Source organism: Mixophyes fleayi, chromosome 3, assembly GCF_038048845.1.
Source record: "Mixophyes fleayi isolate aMixFle1 chromosome 3, aMixFle1.hap1, whole genome shotgun sequence".
Lineage (NCBI taxonomy): Eukaryota > Metazoa > Chordata > Amphibia > Anura > Limnodynastidae > Mixophyes > Mixophyes fleayi.
In genome coordinates this window covers 64,380,613-64,401,085 of record NC_134404.1, presented here as the reverse complement: position 1 = coordinate 64,401,085, position 20,473 = coordinate 64,380,613, and the positions used below count along the sequence as shown (strand labels likewise).

General features: G+C 43.7%; 1 pseudogene; it reads right to left on the bottom strand.

The window, feature by feature from the left end:
* Positions 1 to 374: 374 nt before the first annotated feature.
* The window catches only part of LOC142143130 (hexokinase-1-like), a 33,987-nt pseudogene continuing 13,888 nt past the window's right edge, over positions 375 to 20,473 (bottom strand).

Genomic DNA, 20,473 nt, shown 5'->3' with positions numbered 1-20,473 from the left:
TAATGTGCTTCGTTTAATGTACTGGACTTTTGCCTTATGGCGGATTGAATCCAGCTTTAGAGTAAGCTGCTAGCATTGGGAATTAACTGTAAAGCTGGTGAAACTGAAGAGGACAACTAACCATATGTCTTAACAAACTGATAAATAAAGTATAAAATAACAGACAGGTCTACAAGTGGCATTAGCTGTGTGTGATACTGACAGGAGTCCAGTAACAGCCAATGCTGGGGATAATACTCTTCTTATGATGGTCTCCTATTTCCCTATGATTAGATTCCTATAAACTGTGCAGCTGGAAACTGCCCTGTTAAAGTTACTGCTTGAAATGAAAGTCCTGGAAAAGGCAGGAAAACACAAGCAAGATGATCCAATCTTTAATTCTGTTCAGCATCAGAAAGTCTGCATCCAACAGCATTGATCAGAGCTGCTCCCTTACCACTGCCGTCTTCTGAGATGGGAAAGGATATGTTACACTTTGGAGCAAGATCTGTAGCTGTCTGGTGCATGACTCTGAAGAAGAGAAAATAAAATTCCATCAACACCAACTGAGACCTCCAAATGGTCCAAGCCTCTGTTTTTGCATATTTTATCCACAACAGCTGCCATCCCAGCACTGCACAACTGTGCTACTCTTTTTGATACAATGCCACAAACTTCTTTGACGATTATACTGTCATCACAGGGGCTGTTCACAGAGCTGAATTAAGGGTCTAGGGGGCCCGGGGCACTTAAGCTAGGGGGCCCCTATGATGTTATATGGTTATTATTTTAGACAAATTTTAGACAAATACACAGGCAATACTGTGTGCACTACTGTTAGATGCACAGAGCTCTGCCTCACGAGCAGTACACAGCTAAGCGGGACATACCTCCCAACTGTCATTGCAGTTAAACAAAATCCTGACTAAGTGAGAAAGTCACCCAAATTCGGGATTGCCCCACCAGATTCAAGACAGTTGGCAGATTGTCCTGCTCTCTCCTACTTGTTCTTGTCACTTTCACCACCTGTGGCTGCTGGTGTCTTTAGTTGCTGCTTATCTGGATCCTGGAATGCTGGTGGCTCTATTTGGAAAAAATATGTACATGTAAGTTAGAAAACTCCAACCACCCCCAGTGTTAAATCAATAGCACCCACATTTAATAATGAGGCCCCAACATTAAATATATTAAAGTATTTGCATTTGATAAATACATCTTTTCTCTCCAATCCGCCTGACATTAAAATTAATAGCATACACAATTAATTAATAGACATATTTCACTCCACCCAGCCCCAGCATTAAATTAATTGTAATCCCAATTAATAAATTAACCTATTTCCCTCCCTCAAAACAGCCCCAGCAATAAATGAATAACATGTACGTTTAATAAATATAACCATTTCCCACAACCACCCCCAGCATTAAATAATTCATATTCACATTTAATAAATAGCCCTCCTTCTCCCCAACCTTTTTCCCCACCCACAGTCCACCATTAAATTAATAGGTCACCTTTCATTACATTAAGAAAAACCCACTCCCCTCCCCTTATTACAGTAAGACAAATCCCCCCTCTCCTCAACACACTAAGACAAATCCAGCCTCCCCTCATTACAGTAAGTCAAATCCCCCCTCCCCTCATTACAGTAAGACAAATCCCCCCTCCCCTCACTACAGTAAGACAAATCCCCACCTCCTCATTACAGTAAGACAAATGCCCCCTCTCCTCATTACAGTAAGACAAATCCCGCCTCCCCTCAGAACAGTAAGTCAATCCCCCTCCCCTCATTACAGTAAGTCAATCCCCCCTCCCCTCATTACAGTAAGATAAATAACCCTCTGCTCACTACAGTAAGACAAATCCCCCCTCCCCTCATTACAGTAAGACAAATCACCTTATTTCATTATATTAATACAAATACAGCACCCCTCCCTTATTACATTAAGAAAATAACCCTGCTCCCCTTCTCTCACACTTACCTTCATTCAGCAGAGCTGTGTAGGAGACTCCTCTGTCTCTCTGGAAGCTGCACGCATGGGACGGCAACCGTTCATGTGACTTGTCAGAGGGAGGCCAGAGAGAAGAATCCTAGAGACACAGAAGGAATGCAGGGAGGGAGGACTGACACAGACACACACACATATGTAGACCAGGGACACAGATACACACACATACACACATAAAGAGCAAGGAGAAGACATACACAAACACACATAAGGTAAGAGAGGGAGGTGGAACAGATCAGTTGCAGGTCTTTTTTTTTTTTTTAAATTGCAAAAAACTCAAGCTGCCATCGGTCGTGGGGCCCCAGAGAGAGGGGGGCTCGGGACACGTGCCCCCTGTGCCACCCCTTAATTTGGCTCTGGCTGTTCAGATCCAGCTGTTGTAGGATTGACCGTACTTGTAGCAATGCTAACCGATCACTCTGTATCTGTGAAAGGAATTTTGTTTCAAAGATACTTCTTGTTTTCAATGCCTCAGAAATCTGATCTTGGAACAGAAATCCTCTTTTTGTAAAGTAAATTAAAATGTTGCGTGCAATTTCTCTTAAATACATTCCACTGATCATCTTTTCGTACCTTTGTTTTCCTGAATTAAGTGAGAATTCATCAACAACTTTGTCATATACTGTACAGATATCATCCAGACACCCATTGTCCCCGAATGCTGTCCATTCCATATTAACACACATCTTCCTTTCATCTCCATCCATCATTTTTATGTTTTTCATCTCTTCCATGTAACATGCATTGCTGCCAGTTCCCACAATTAGAACAACTCAAAGATTGGATCTTCATATGCACAAGTCATCGTTGTTCCAACTGTGTCATTTAGTCTGACAAGTTCTCCTATGTACATGTTGCTGACCATCTTTTCAAACAGCTGTTTTCCTGGATTTAGGCAGCCTCTGTCAATTTCTTTATCACATTCTGTCCTAATGCCCTCCAGGGAGCCATCACCTCCAAAAGCTCCTCACTCTTGCATATTCTGCCTTCACCTACTTCCACTAAATCAATGTGCCTCAGCTCCTCTATGAAGCAGATATTTGCTCCACTATCTATGATTATACCTACCTAACACCGCTGGTCATTGAAGTGATCATAGAGAAATAACAGTTATAAGGATTAACCTACATTATTGGGGGAACATAACTGCAGTGCTTATTTGATATATCAAATCCTTCGATAAATTGAGCTACTAAAGTGTTATATGTGAAGTCAGAGGGTCTGTGTTTATTCGATGGCACTGCACATCCCGGTGTTAGAAGATAGCAGTGTCACCTGTGTCAGCTTCAAATACCTCATGGGGTGAGCTTTATCCTGGTCTATGATAGAGTTTTGAAACCTGAATAAATTTTTAGGTATTGCATAGCATGGTGTCTGGTATAAGTAGATCATATGATGAATGGCTATAGTTTATATAGACAAAAATAATTCAGTTTTAAAATAAGCCACTTAAAATCAATAAAAGTAGTGATCAACCACATATTCCCCAATAGCATGATGCAGGGCAGCTCATATGTCAAATTAAAAAGTCTGCCACACAGAGAATTTGAGGAAATAAGTATAAGCTCGACTAATACCCTATACCAAGGGTAGCAATAGATGGGTAAATTCATGGTGGATCTATTAATAATAAAATTGGGTCTGTGCGACACTCCACAGAAATGTTAGGTCACACAGTAGAATTGGGTAGTAAATCAGGCAGCATGCAAATAGTGGTTGTAAAAAGTGTCATAACCCACAAACCCTGGAGGTGGGGTAAATTGTGAAAGTGTATTTAGAAAGATGAGACCAGTTACCAGAAATTTTAATTTTTTTGGGAAATCAATCATCATTGATAAGCTGTCCATCTTCATGCCAAGTTCCCTTGACCAGAATATACCACTTCTCTGTAAGTTATACTCTGAATTTAATCCCTTCATTTTAAACTGTTTTGCTTGTTATGTATGTCATGTCATCATAGTTGTTTTTACTATCCTGTAAGCATTGCACATTTTGTATATTAAATCTAAGAATTTAATAGTTCATGTCTTTATTGCTCTAAATGATTCATTGCCTGTGTAGAAGAGATAAGATCACTTGACCATACTAAAACCTTTCATTGCTGAGGTGTTAATGGTGAATAAATTTGTATACCAAGCCTGGTGTGTGCCTTGCTAAACTGTGTGTAACAAGGAGTGCTTATTGCGTGCAAGTGTGGAAAAGGATATTGGGGTCCTATTGCCCTTATTCAATAGGTGGTGGCAAGACTGAAGTGGATGTGGTTGTGTGAGCGCTGTTTGGGGCGATTCAGCAAAGCAGTAACCTGTGTGACAGGTGAGTCGAAGATTGAGTGCAGGGATCGTGTGGAACCCCACACCGTAAACACTTCCAAGTCACAAGTGCGCAAAGTGTGGTTTGTGACTGGAAATGGTAAATAGGATAGGTTTTCCTGCCAAATCTGAGGTGATATTTTGTTTGACAGTGTGAATATAGGATAAGGTATTAAATCAGGGAGTAGCCAGAAAGGGCTTATTCGTGACAGTCATCAAATCCATAAGTAATCACAGTCCCCAAATGTGTCATTCACAATAGCCATAATATCTGCATCATAGTCTCCTTGTTTCTTGATTGCCTTGTTTAATAGTTTAACCACATCTATGCCCTCCACACCACTATCTTTGAATCACTTTTTCCATGTAATCAATACACCCTCATCTCATTTTGACTGCGTGCATGGAAAGGAAAAAGTGAATCCAACACGCAGCTACTTGTCCTTAATCTGCTTCATTTCCCTGAAATCTCATAGGCACTCGGCAATGTGGTCAAAAAACGAATTCTGCACATACTATGATTCAGGTATAGTGTGGCAGGTGCCAGCTTCAATGGGCTACTGATAGAATTACCAGCTGAAAAGCCACAGAAGTGTGTGGTATCAGCTGGGGCAGGTTGGCAAGGAGTAGTAAAAGAACATTTGCCCCCAAAGCTGATCCTCCATTTTTATTTGGAGGCACTGAAGAAACTCTGGTTATTTCCTGTTCCTGCAGTCGTTACGACTAGACAACATTTATGTAGAACATGGGTGTCAAACTAGCGGCTGCGGGCTGCATGCAGGCCCAAATGCATGTATTTTGCGGCCTGTGGGACATGGTAAGCAAGACGAGGGGACACCAAGCCTGAGAGGCCATCCCTCGGTTCTCCGCCGGCGCCCTCCTCCCCTCGCCCAATTCTCTATTCTATATGTAATACTAAATTCAGCAGGGTGTTTTTTTTATTACTATAAAGACTCTGAAGCAGATGCAAGTACCAAGATTGGACCAAACCTATTAGCAATAACAGGAACCAAACGTGCAAACTAAAAGGCGCCTATGGACTAGACCTGGGTAATAATTGTCTCCAATTTATATGAAACTATAAGTATACATCAATCCATTTATGGGAGACAGGTCTATGCCTGGCTATTAAACAATATCACTGCTTGTTCTATGAGCGAAGAAGAACTTTAGGTGCTCACTTGTTTGAGACACACTATTTAGAAAGTGGGACATTTTGTTAGTTCCCTAGTTCCCTAGTTTGTTTAATATTGCTCCTAATATTGATTTGTATCTCTTAACTCATGAGAGCAAAGAGATAAGAGTCAGAGAAGGTAGTCGTATGAGAGCCAAAGATCAGGAGCCAGAGAGGTAGTCATGTAAAGGCCAGGGGTTAAACACTGGAAGGCAGCTAGAAATGTATAGGATATAGAATTCTGGTTCATGGAGACAAGCTTAATAAACTGGCAATTTGTTATTTACAGAAATCTGCTTATATAGGCTGAATCTGTGGTAATGAGTCTCGAGTGCTGGCGGCTCTTTTACTGGCAGCAGGTTATTAGATCATTCCCTGATGCAGGTCTAAATAGATGATGTGATAAAAAAAGGTGCAATAGGTTGTTAACTCAATATGTGGGTCATTGTGTAGAGGTTGCACTTTTGTAACCAAGAGTTCACAGTTTGAGTCCTACATGCACAAGGTGGGAAAAAGAAAATTTGTGGCAGTGGAATGGCCATGCCATGTTAGAGTATCAGTGTGAATTTAAATAGTGACCCCTGCATGCTAACAGCGAGAGCAGGTTATGTCAGGGTATGAACAAGTATGGAACTCCATATCAAATGTTCATTTAGAAAATGCCTCACTAGAGAACTTATTGTTTAATATTCTGTGTATCTGATAAAGCATAGTCCCAATGTGTTCAAGGAGTTGAGATTTGAATGCCCTTATCATCATGCCCACTTATTGTTTACATCATGGACATAAAGCAGTAAATAATGCCTAAAGTCTCATAGTTTATGTGCTGCCGACGTCTAGCGAATTGCTAAGCAGCAACATAATGAGTCAAGGGGTGGATAGCATTAATTTTACTTTTATTAACAAACTAGATGAAGTCTATCTTTCCACGTGTCTCCTTATGAACAGATTACCAGTTCAGTTATCTTTTATGACATTTTTTCAAGACCGACCTATCATTCCCCCTCCCATCCCCACAGCATATAGAATGATTAACAGAAATGCTAGTGAGAATGTAGAAGAGACAACAAAAACTAGCAGGGAGGAAGGTTCACATGTATTATTAGATGACAGTTCAAAGTACACTAGACAAAGTCACTTATTTTTTGTAACAGTGACTGAAAAAACAAGAAATTAAAATGTGACATGGATGGGGTTTGGAATGGATCTTGATCATTTTACAATGAAGGTAGTATGAGAAGTGGCGGTATAGCATACCACTGTATACACCCCCACGTGGACCACTTTTACATATATATATATATATATATATATATATATATAGGGCACACACACATATGCACACGCACACATATATACAAAACTAGAGATCACCAAAAGGAACGTATACCCTTTATCACTAACTACAACTCATGTGAAAATAGAATAAGGTCCACTATCTCCAAACAATGGGAGATTTTACGCATGGACCCCATTTTAACCAACATTCTCCCTACAAGACCGGATATCATTTTCCGCAAAAATAGGAATTTGAAAGATGCCCTTGCACCCAGCATGTTATCTGATATTCATACCAACACTCCCAACACATTCTTAACGGTGAAGGGTTTCAATAAGTGTAGTCACTGCAATATTTGCAAGTTTGCGAGCCCTGATAAGAAAGTCTTCTACAATCATGACAATAGCCTGCAGTTCAACATAAAAGAATTCATGAATTGCCAAACATCTTCCGTTATATATTTATTAGAATGCTCTTGTGGTCTTAAATACATTGGCAAAACGAAAAGACCATTAAAACTAAGAATCCAAGAGCATGTCAGGAATATTAAAAATAAGATCGAATCCCACTCTGTTTCCAGACATTTTAATAAAAAACATAACTCTGATCCAAATCACCTTACATTTAAGGGGATAGAGAATGTATGCCTAGGATGTCGAGGAGGTGATCTCCAGTCCAAGCTCTCCAAGAGGGAGATGTTTTGGATCTTCCAGCTGAATACTCTTACCCCCTCTGGTCTCAATGAAGGATATGAAATTGCTCCTTTTTTATAATATTATGTCTCACTGCATATTTTACCAAATATCTCTGGGCTATTTATAACTGCTGGCTAAACTTGTCAAAAGGGCCACAGATTTGTGTGATCCCAGGTTGCATAAGATGGCATTACATTATTCTGCATGTATTCACTAGTTATGTTTTAGCATATGTCCATTCCTATCACAGCTTCACATATCTGTTTTACTGTTACATCACATATATGATGAAGTGTGTGTTTTAACTGCCATGATATTTTATATATTTTATCATATTCTATAGATTCTATATATACCTTTTATATTTACTTATTGTTGATATTGTATTGTATCTGTATTTACTGTGTATTATCTGAGTTAGCATACATTGCATACTATGATTCCCCCGCAGACTTCACCTACTAATAATCTATGTGGAGTGCCCTTACCCAAGATGGCCACCGCACTCGGTTCTCTATGACCTATTAAAGTCTCTCTGAACTTTAAATCTGGCACTGGACATGTCCCATTAGTTTCCTGGGACCTTGCTCCACACACCTAGAGAGATTATCACCATATCCCTTATTCTGTTGCACCCGCGCGGTCGCGGGTGTTCCGCGTATGCGCAGCAGTGGCCACGCACTGCGCTTGCGCGGGAGCTTCTGCGCACTGTGCATGCGCAAAATGGCCACCGTAAACAGTATATAAACAAGCCCTGAACATGGGCATCTTATATTTCCTCCTGAAGAAGTCTATTTACGACGAAACGCGTTGAGGCCCCTCTACTGTCTGTATACACTGCCTTAGGCCACTCTACCATCCTGGACACTTAATGGGTACACCCTGATACTTCTGTGCGGAGATCACTGGTAACACCTGTAGAATCTTCCAGGGATCCATACTGGTATAAGCTGACCTACTGCCTAATACAGATAAGCTTATTATTATTTTGTACAATGTGAGTTTGCATTTTATATTATTGCTGAATAAATTCTTTGTACATAAATTACTACACTATATGGTTCCTCTATTTTCACTATTTCGGTTGATTGGAGTTTGATAGCGGTGTGTGCATGGGGACGGCTGCCCGAGACCAAGAACTACTGCATACTGTACCTGCTGGTTTACCTGTTCCTGATACACTAGATGGAGCTGTGATTCCCTCCTGGAGACCCTGATACAGATAAGCTGTTTTTATATTACCTTTCGGTACGCTTCCATCTATTACATTGTTACCTGGTTAACTGTACTTCATCATACACCCTCTTTATATCCCTGTCCCTGGTATTTTATTGGAGAACTTGTGGGCTGGGACACTGGTCCAGCCAGCTACATTTGAGCGGTTACTGCATATGCATATTTTTATTGTGACATTGGAGTTAATTCTCTGTACACCAGAGTCTGATACGGTTGTTCATTCTGTGTCTAGCATTTGGATTTAAGAACTGGATTTATTGCATACACTGTTGAATACCAACCCAGAGACTTGCACTTTATCCTCATGCTTATTTATCTGTTCCCACTTTGTTTAGCATAATCTGCTAACATCAACAGTGCGCCATCCATCTGTTGCACCTATCACATATATATATATATATATATATATATATATATATATATATATATGTATTAGAGATGAGCGCCCTCGGATTTCTGAAATTCGAGCCCATCTGAACGTTGCCGATCCGAGTCGGATCCGAGACAGATCCGGGTATTGGCGCCAAATTCAAATCTGAAACTGAGGCTCTGACTCACAATCCCGTTGTCGGATCTCGCGATTCTCGGATCCTATAAATTCCCCGCTAGTCGCCACCATCTTCACTCGGGCATTGATCAGGGTAGAGGGAGGGTGTGTTAGGTGGTCCTCTGTCCTGCTATATCTCGTGCTATTCAGTTCTGTGCTGTGCTGTGCTGTGCTAAATCTAGTGGTGCTGTGTCCTATGCTCTGTCTTTCTGAGGTCAGTGGTGCTGCTGGGTCCTGTGCTGTGTCCTGTTCAGTCCAGTGGTGCTGTGTCCTGTGCTCTGTCCTACTGAGTTCAGTAGTGCTGCTGGGTCCTGTGCTGTGTCCTGTTCAGTCCAGTGGTGCTGTGTCCTGTGCTCTGTGTTTCTAAGGGCATAGTTATTTCCCCATTATTCCCAAGTTTTTAAAAAAATTAAAAAAAAAGTTATAAAAAAAATAAAATAATAATTATAACCAAATTTGCAAAACCAATCCAGCAGTATAAGTCCATTGGTACTGCAATATTACCAAGTTCACACATTCTGCAGTATCTTGTGCTACATATAATGGAGACCAAAAATTTGGAGGATAAAGTAGGGAAAGATCAAGACCCACTTCCTCCTAATGCTGAAGCTGCTGCCACTAGTCATGACATAGACGATGAAATGCCATCAACGTCGTCTTCCAAGCCCGATGCCCAATCTCGTAGTACAGGGCATGTAAAATCCAAAAAGCCCAAGTTAAGAAAAAGTAGCAAAAAGAGAAACTTAAAATCATCTGAGGAGAAACGTAAATTTGCCAATATGCCATTTACGACATGGAGTGGCAAGGAACGGCTTAGGCCCTGGCCCGTGTTCATGACTAGTGGTTCAGCTTCACCCACGGATCTTAGCCCTCCTCCTCCTCCCCCCCCTATAAAAAATTGAAGAGAGTTATGCTGTCAGCAACAAAACAGCAAACAACTCTGCCTTCTAAAGAGAAATTATTACAAATCCCAAAGGCGAGTCCAAGGGTGTTGGTGGTTGTCAAGCCTGACCTTCCCATCACTGTACGGGAAGAGGTGGCTCGGGAGGAGCCTATAGATGATGTAGCTGGCGCTGTGGAGGAACTTGATGATGAGGATGGTGATGTGGTTATTTTAAATGAGGCACCAGGGGGAGAAACAGCTGATGTCCATGGGATGAAAAAGCCCATCGTCATGCCTGGTCAGAAGACCAAAAAATGCACCTCTTCGGTCTGGAGTTAATCTTATCCAAATCCAGACAACCAATGTATGGCCATATGTAGCTTATGTAAAGCTCAAATAAACAGGGGTAAGGATCTTGCCCATCTAGGAACATCCTCCCTTATACGTCACCTGAATAACCTTCATAAATCAGTGGTTAGTTCAGAAACTGGGGCTAGGACCGTCATCGGTACAGGAACACCTAAATCCCGTGGTCCAGTTGGATACACACCAGTAACACCCTTCTCGTCAACTTTCTGCACGATCTCCATCAAATTCAGTCCTGCAGCCCAAGTCAGCAGCCAGACTAAGTCCTCCTCAATACGGGATTCATCCGAGGAATCCTGCAGCTGAACGCCTACTACTGCCACTGCTGCTGTTGCTGCTGTTAGTCGGTCATCTTCCCAAAGGGGAAGTCGTAAGACCGCTAAGTCTTTCACAAAACAATTGACCGTCCAACAGTCGTTTGCCATGACCACAAAATACGATAGTAGTCACCCTATTGCAAAGCGTATAACTGCGGCTGTAACTGCAATGTTGGTGTTAGACGTGCGCCCGGTGTCCGCCATCAGTGGAGTGGGATTTAGAGGGTTGATGGAGGTATTGTGTCCCCGGTACCAAATCCCGTCGAGATTCCACTTCACTAGGCAGGCGATACCAAAAATGTACAGAGAAGTACGATCAAGTGTCCTCAGTGCTCTAAAAAATGCGGTTGTACCCACTGTCCACTTAACCACGGACATGTGGACAAGTGGTTCTGGGCAAACGAAGGACTATATGACTGTGACAGCCCACTGGGTAGATGCATCCTCTTCCGCAGCAACAGCAACAGCTGCATCAGTAGCAGCATCTACAAAATGGCTGCTCGTGCAAAGGCAGGCAACATTGTGTATTACAGGCTTTAATAAGAGGCACAACACTGACAACATATTAGAGAAACTGAGGGAAATTTTCTCCCAGTGGCTTACCCCACTTAGACTCTCATGGGGATTTGGGGTGTCAGACAATGCCAGTAACATTGTGCGGGCATTAAATATGGGCAAATTCCATCACGTCCCATGTTTTGCCCACACCATTAATTTGCTGGTGCAGAATTACCTCAAGAGTGACAGGGGTGTGCAGGAGATGCTTGCGGTGGCGCGCAAAATTGCTGGACACTTTCGGCATTCAGCCAGTGCCTACCGCAGACTAAAGGCACATAAAAAAAGCATGAACCTGCCCTGCCATCACCTCAAACAAGAGGTTGTGACGCGCTGGAACTCCACCCTCTATATGCTGCAGAGGATGGAGGAGCAGCAAAAGGCCATTCAGGCCTACACAGCCACCTACGACATAGGCAAAGGAGTGGGGATGCGCCTGAGTCAAGCGCAGTGGAGACTGATTTCCGTGTTGTGCAAGGTTCTGCAGCCATTTGAACTTGCCACACGAGAAGTCAGTTCCGACACTGCCAGCTTGAGTCAGGTCATTCCCCTGATCAGGCGGTTGCAGAAGCAGCTGGAGAAAGTGAGGGAGGAGCTGGTAAGCCATTGCGATTACACCAAGCATGTAGCTCTTGTGGATGTAGCCCTTCGTATGTTTTGACAGGATCCGAGGGTGGTCACTCTTTTAAAGTCAGAGGAATACATTCTTGCCACCGTGCTCGATCCTCGGTTTAAAGCGAATGTTATGTCTCTGTTTCCGGCGGACACAAGTCTACAGCGGTGCAAAGACCTGCTGGTCAGGAGATTGTCCTCTGAAGAGGACCGTGACATGCCTACAGCTCCACCCTCATTTTCTTCCACATCTATGGCTGCGAGGAAAAAGCTCAGTTTTCTTAAAAGAGGCGCTGGCGGGGATGCTGATAACATCTGGTCCGGACTGAAGGACCTGCCAACCATTGCAGACATGTCTACTCTCGCTGTATTGGATGCTGTCACAATAGAAAAAATTGTGGATGACTACTTTGCTGACACCATCCAAGTAGACATGTCAGACAGTCCATATTGTTACTGGCAGGAAAAAAAGGCAGTTTGGAAGCCCCTGTACAAACTGGCTCTATTTTACCTGAGTTGTCCCCCCTCCAGTGTGTACTCGGAAAGAGTTTTTAATGCAGCAGGGAACCTGGTCAGTGAGCGGCGAAGGAGGTTGCTTCCTCATAACGTTGAAAAAATGATGTTTATAAAAATGAATAATCAATTCCTCAATGAACTACAGCACTGCCCTCCAGATAGTACAGAGGGACCTGTGGTTGTGGAGTCCAGCGGGGACGAATTGATAATGTGTGATGAGGAGGAAGTACACACTGTAGGGGGAGAGGAATCAGAGGTTGAGGATGAGGACGACATCTTGCCTCAGTAGAGCCTGTTTAGTCTGTACAGGGAGAGATGAATAGCTTTTTTGGTGTGGGGGCCCAAACAAACCAATCATTTCAGCCAAAGTTGTTTGGTAGGCCTTGTCGCTGAAATGATTGGTTTGTTAAAGTGTGCATGTCCTATTTCAACAACATAAGGGTGGGTGTGAGGGCCCAAGGACAATTCCATCTTGGAACTTTTTTTTTTGCATTATATGACCAATCAACAGTCGTTTGCCATGTTCAAAAAGTAAAACCAAATTTAAACAAATTCAAGAAATTAAACCAAAAGTAAAATGCCCTGTCATAATTTAAAACAAGAGGTATTGACGTGCTCTAAAACTACTGTATTGTTGTTTATATTTTATAAACACTACACTTGAAAGCTTGAGTCTTTCAATGAAAAAGTAACTCTCCATTGCACGAATATTTGCAACAGGGACAATTTTAGGGTTAAGAAAGTCAACAAATAACACTTCGACGCTGTCTGTCTTTATAAACACTACACTTGGAAGTTGGAGGAGGTATTGTGGCCCCGGCACCAAATTTACTACCGGGGCCACTCCACTGTGCAGTCCATATTTAGGTGTATCAGATATTAAACAACGGTGACAGTTGATGCCCAATTTTTTAATTATATTGTTGGCGCTGTAAAAAATTGTGTTCCGGGCACACCACACTATGCAGTCCATACCTTTTTTTGGTGGAATTCTGACCCGTGGAGGGTTTTTTAATTATATTGTGGCCTCGGTACCAAATTGTGTACCGGGGCCACCACACTACGCAGCCAAGAAAGATAGATGCGTATCATAGATAAAGTACATTCAGTGTTGTGGGGCAAATTGAAAAATATTCAAAATGCACTGACATTATCAAAAACAAGAGGTTTTCACATGCTAAAACTCCAACATGTATATGATGGAGAGGATGGAGGAGCAGCCGTATGTGCAGTGTAATGCAGACATGTTGAAGGTTTTTTATATATTTTATTGTGGTGGCCAGTGCCCACTACTCTACGCAGTCCAGATACTATTTTTGGGTGTAATGCAGACCTGTTGAAGGTTTTCTATATATTTTATTGTGGTGCCCAGTGCCCACTACTCTACGCAGTCCAGATACTATTTTTGGGTGTAATTCAGACCTGTTGAAGGTTTTCTATATATTATATTGTGGTGGCCAGTGGCCAGTCCTCTACGCAGTCCAGATACTATTTTTGGGTGTAATGCAGACCTGTTGAAGGTTTTCTATATATTATATTGTGGTGGCCAGTGGCCAGTCCTCTACGCAGTCCAGATACTATTTTTGGGTGTAATTCAGACCTGTTGAAGGTTTTCTATATAGTATATTGTGGTGGCCAGTCCTCTACGCAGTCCAGATACTATTTTTGGGTGTAATGCAGACCTGTTGAAGGTTTTCTATATATTTTTTATTGTGGTGCCCAGTGCCCACTACTATACGCAGTCCAGATACTATTTTTGGGTGTAATGCAGACCTGTTGAAGGTTTTCTATATATTATATTGTGGTGGCCAGTGGCCAGTCCTCTACGCAGTCCAGATACTATTTTTGGGTGTAATTTAGACCTGTTGAAGGTTTTCAATATATTTTATTGTGGTGCCCAGTGCCCACTACTCTACGCAGTCCAGATACTATTTTTGGGTGTAATTCAGACCTGTTGAAGGTTTTCTATATATTATATTGTGGTGGCCAGTGGCCAGTCCTCTACGCAGTCCAGATACTATTTTTGGGTGTAATGCAGACCTGTTGAAGGTTTTCTATATATTATATTGTGGTGGCCAGTGGCCAGTCCTCTACGCAGTCCAGATACTATTTTTGGGTGTAATTTAGACCTGTTGAAGGTTTTCTATATAGTATATTGTGGTGGCCAGTGGCCAGTCCTCTACGCAGTCCAGATACTATTTTTGGGTGTAATGCAGACCTGTTGAAGGTTTTCTATATATTTTTTATTGTGGTGCCCAGTGCCCACTACTCTACGCAGTCCAGATACTATTTTTGGGTGTAATGCAGACCTGTTGAAGGTTTTCTATATATTATATTGTGGTGGCCGGTGGTCAGTCCTCTACGCAGTCCAGATACTATTTTTGGGTGTAATGCAGACCTGTTGAAGGTTTTCTATATATTTTAATGTGGTGCCCAGTGCCCACTACTCTACGCAGTCCAGATACTATTTTTGGGTGTAATTTAGACCTGTTGAAGGTTTTCTATATATCATATTGTGGTGGCCAGTGGCCAGTCCTCTACGCAGTCCAGATACTATTTTTGGGTGTAATTCAGACCTGTTGAAGGTTTTCTATATATTTTTTATTGTGGTGCCCAGTGCCCACTACTCTACGCAGTCCAGATACTATTTTTGGGTGTAATGCAGACCTGTTGAAGGTTTTCTATATATTATATTGTGGTGGCCAGTGGCCAGTCCTCTACGCAGTCCAGATACTATTTTTGGGTGTAATGCAGACCTGTTGAAGGTTTTCTATATATTTTATTGTGGTGTCCAGTGCCCACTACTCTACGCAGTCCAGATACTATTTTTGGGTGTAATTTAGACCTGTTGAAGGTTTTCTATATATTATTTTGTGGTGGCCAGTGGCCAGTCCTCTACGCAGTCCAGATACTATTTTTTGGGTGTAATTCAGACCTGTTGAAGGTTTTCTATATATTTTATTGTGGTGCCCAGTGTCCACTACTCTACGCAGTCCAGATACTATTTTTGGGTGTAATTCAGACCTGTTGAAGGTTTTTTATATATTATATTGTGGTGGCCAGTGGCCAGTGGCCAGTCCTCTACGCAGTCCAGATACTATTTTTGGGTGTAATGCAGACCTGTTGAAGGTTTTCTATATATTATATTGTGGTGGCCAGTGACAAGTCCTCTTTGCAGTCCAGATACTATTTTTGGGTGTAATTCAGACCTGTTGAAGGTTTTCTATATATTATATTGTGGTGGCCAGTGGCCAGTCCTCTACGCAGTCCAGATACTATTTTTGGGTGTAATTCAGACCTGTTGAAGGTTTTCTATATATTTTTATTGTGGTGCCCAGTGCCCACTACTCTACGCAGTCCAGATACTATTTTTGGGTGTAATGCAGACCTGTTGAAGGTTTTCTATATATTATATTGTGGTGGCCAGTGGCCAGTCCTCTACGCAGTCCAGATACTATTTTTGGGTGTAATGCAGACCTGTTGAAGGTTTTCTATATATTTTATTGTGGTGCCCAGTGCCCACTACTCTACGCAGTCCAGATACTATTTTTGGGTGTAATTTAGACCTGTTGAAGGTTTTCTATATATTATATTGTGGTGGCCAGTGGCCAGTCCTCTACGCAGTCCAGATACTATTTTTGGGTGTAATGCAGACCTGTTGAAGGTTTTCTATATATTTTTTATTGTGGTGCCCAGTGCCCACTACTCTACGCAGTCCAGATACTATTTTTGGGTGTAATGCAGACCTGTTAAATGTTTTCTATATATTTTATTGTGGTGCCCAGTGCCCACTACTCTACGCAGTCCAGATACTATTTTTGGGTGTAATTCAGACCTGTTGAAGGTTTTCTATATATTATATTGTGGTGGCCAGTGGCCAGTCCTCTGCGCAGTCCAGATACTATTTTTGGGTGTAATTCAGACCTGTTGAAGGTTTTCTATATATTTTTTATTGTGGTGCCCAGTGCCCACTACTCTACGCAGTCCAGATACTATTTTTGGGTGTAATGCAGACCTGTTGAAGGTTTTCTATATATTATATTGTGGTGGCCAGTGGCCAGTCCTCTACGCAGTCCAGATACTATTTTTGGGTGTAATTCAGACCAGTTGATGGGTTTTTAATTATATTGTGGGGAACACTCCTCTACGCAATCCAGAAAGATACCTCGTTGCAACTTTTTGTACTAAAAAAAATAAAATATTGTGAGGTGTTAGGTGTTCAGAATAGCCTTTAAATTAGTGGAAATTATTTTTATTGAATGTTATTGAGGTTAATAATAGCGTAGGAGTGAAAATAAGCCCTAAAACTTGATTTTTACACTTTTTAGTTTTTTTTCGAAAAATCCAAAACCTTAAATCCGAACCAAAACCTTTCGGCAGGTGTTTTGCGAAACAAATCCGAACCCAAAACATCGCGAAAATCCTGATCTAAAATACAAAACTTGAGACCTCAAAAGTCGCCGGTGCACATCCCTATATATGATGTCGTGAACAGTCACTACCACTTCCGGGTCTAATGTTTTGTAATAGTTAAACTTATTAAACAAAGTCAGGCAGGGCCGGACTGGCCATCTGGCACTTCTGGCAAATGCCAGAAGGGCCGATGGCTATATGGGCCGGCCCGACTCCCCCTGTCTTCTTGGTGGCTGGAGGAACCAGCCACCTCTGCTGCGCGCTCCCTAGCTCCCTCCCCCGTTATGCTGTGCAGCCAGTTACACTGGTGAGTTTCCTGTCTTTTTTAATTTGTTTTTTTTTTTTACTGAAGAGGGGGGGGGGGTGCCGCGATTTTTCGGGGGGGGGGGTGTCGCGATTTTCGGGGGGGGGGGGGGGTGCCGCGATTTTCGGGGTGGGGGGGGGGTGCCGCGATTTTCGGGCGGGGGTGCCCGCGATTTTCAGGGGGGGGGGGTCGCGGGGGTGCCGCGATTTTCAGGGGGGGGTGCCCGCGATTTTCAGGGGGGGGGGTCGCGGGGGTGCCGCAATTTTCGGGCGGGGGTGCCCGCGATTTTCAGGTGGTGAGAGCCAGGGAGTGCTGGGAAAGGGGGTGAGAGCCAGGGAGTGCTGGGAAAGGGGGTGAGAGCCAGGGGGTGCTGGGAAAGGGGTGTGAGAGCTAGGGGATGCTTGGAGAGGGGGTGAGAGAGCCGGAGGGGGTGCTGGGAAAGGTGGTGAAAGAGCCGAAGGGGGTGCTGGGAAAGGGGGTGAGAGAGCCGAAGGGGGTGCTGGGAAAGGGGGTGAGAGCCAGGGGGTGCTGGGAGAGGGGGTGAGAGAGCGGAAGGGGGTGCTGGGAAAGGGGGTGAGAGAGCGGAAGGGGGTGCTGGGAAAGGGGTTGAGAGCCAGGGGGTGCTGGGAGAGGGGTGAGAGAGCCGAAGGGGGTGCTGGGAGAGGGGGTGAGAGAGCCGAAGGGGGTGCTGGGAGAGGGGGTGAGAGAGCCGAAGGGGGTGCTGGGAGAGGGGGTGAGAGAGCCAGGGGGTGCTGGGAGAGGGGGTGAGAGCCGAAGAGGGTGCTGGGAGAGGGGGGTGAGAGAGCCAGGGGTGCTGGGAGAGGGGGTGTGAGAGCCGAAGGGGGTGAGAGAGCGGAAGGGGGTGCTGGGAAAGGGGGTGAGAGAGCTGAAGGGGGTGCTGGGAGAGGGGGTGAGAGAGCTGAAGGGGGTGCTGGGAGAGGGGGTAAGAGAGCGGAAGGGGGATGCTGGGAAAGGGGGTGAGAGCCAGGGGGTTGCTGGGAGAGGGGGTGAGAGAGCCGAAGGGGGTGCTGGGAAAGGGGGTGAGAGCCAGGGGGTGCTGGCAGAGAGGGGTGAGAGAGCCCAAGGGGGGTGCTGGGAAAGGGGGGTGAGAGAGCTGAAGGGGGTGCTGGGAGAGGGGGTTGAGAGAGCGGAAGGGGGTGCTGGGAAAGGGGGGTGCTGGGAGAGGGGGTGAGAGAGCCGAAGGGGGTGCTGGGAAAGGAGGTGAGAGAGCCGAAGGGGGTGAGAGAGCCAGGGTGGTAGGGGGTGCAGGAAGAGGAGTGAGAGAGCCGGGGGGTAGAGGGTGCAGGAAGACGTGTGAGAGAGCCAGGGGAGTAGGTGGTACAGGAGGATGTGTGAGAGCCAGCGGAGAAGGTGGTGCAGGGGGTTAAGTGAGAGGGACAAAGGAGAAGATGGTGCAGGGGCATAGGTAAAAGAAAGTGTAAAAGGAGAGACATCTTAAGAATGGGAATGTCAGGGATGCAGCCATCATAAAACACAAGTAGTAATGAAGAATGGAAATGCACAGAGGGGACAAGTGTTAAAAAAAATAAAAAATCACTTCACTTATATTTTCTATACCCCCACTCCTAAATTTCTGCTTCGACCACTGCCCTCTATACCTGCTCCCGACTGCCTGTGTGAGCTGACAGCTGCTGATCCCTCCTCGCCCAGCGCGCCCACTAGGAGAACAGAACACAGGATGCCATAATCAGGTAAGTTCATATATTTTCTCGTGTGCAATATGTTTTTAACCATCCTTTCTTGAACTGGGGACACTACAGCGTATCCAATAATGTTTAACACTATGTATTGCTCATTATTGCGCTGTAATGTTTTTTGCATATTTATCTGTACAGAGATTTTTAATTAAGAGGAAAAAACATTGCTTGTCATAAATGTTATCTGTAATTGTGTCAATATATCTATTTTTGTTTGCATTGTAAATGATGTATTAAGCTGCTCTTGGGACTCACACTCAGTATCTGATATGCTGTACCAATTTTTATTTGTGAATGAGTTTTTATCTGAGCTTTACTAATGATTTGGGGGCACTACTATGCCATAATATGATTTGTGGGCACTTCTGCATGACCAAATATGAATTGAGGGTAATACTATGTGGCATAATATGACCTTGGGGCACTACAATGTGGCATAATATGAACTGGGCACACTACGGTGTGGCATCATATGAACTTCTGCCAAAGGCAAGTCTTTCATTGTTGAATATGATGGGAGCCCAAAGAAGTTGCTGTATCGGGGCCCAAAATTCCTCTTGTCAGCCCTGCCTGTTAGTCATGACGCCTCCAGGTAAATAATCTAAATGTTTCCTATCTAATCAAACTGATGGATCACATCCAATTATTTCTCACCCACCTCCTCTATCCCCCTTAATTTATATACTGGGTTATTTAAAATGAATAGAAAAGAAGCATATCCAATTACTGTAGTAAAACAAAAATATTTTTCTCTGACATTTTGCTGTAGATGGAAATACTTTTAATGCGGCCACGTGGATTCAACTGATCATTCAATAGTTATGTTTTTTTTAGATATATGTTAGTTTTATTTCATGTGGAATGATTCATGAAAATTCTGCCATTACTATTTAATTGAGGGAAAAGGGTACCTGTTACCTATATGTGTGTAAGTACTCTGTTCGTTGTTGCTATTTTGTGGGAGATTTGAAAAAAGCAAAACATTGTTTCCTACAGTGGCGTCTGTATAATTGGTGGTATTGCTGTAGTATGGGGTGGCGTGCTGGTGGCAGTGTTGTAGTGTGTTTGGTGCTTAGTATTGCTAATAAGTAGGAGAGGGTATAGCTATAATGTGGGGGGGTGATGCTGGACGCTGTAATGTGGGGGTGATGCCGGTTGCTGTAATGTGGGGGGTGATGCCGGTTGATGTAATGTGGGGGGTGATGCCAGTTGCTGTAATGTGGGGGTAATGCTGGACGCTGTAATGTGGGGGTGATGCCGGTTGCTGTAATGTGGGGGTGATGCTGGTTGCTGTAATGTGGGGGGTGATGCCGGTTGCTGTAATGTGGGGGTGATGCTGGTTGCTGTAATGTGGGGGTGATGCTGGTTGCTGTAATGTGGGGGGTGATGCCGGATGCTGTAATGTGGGGGTGATGCCGATTGCTGTAATGTGGGGGGTGATGCTGGACGCTGTAATGTGGGGGGTGATGCCGGTTGCTGTAATGTGTGGGGTGATGCCGGTTGCTGTAATGTGGGGGGTGATGCCGGTTGCTGTAATGTGGGGATGATTGATGTAGTATGA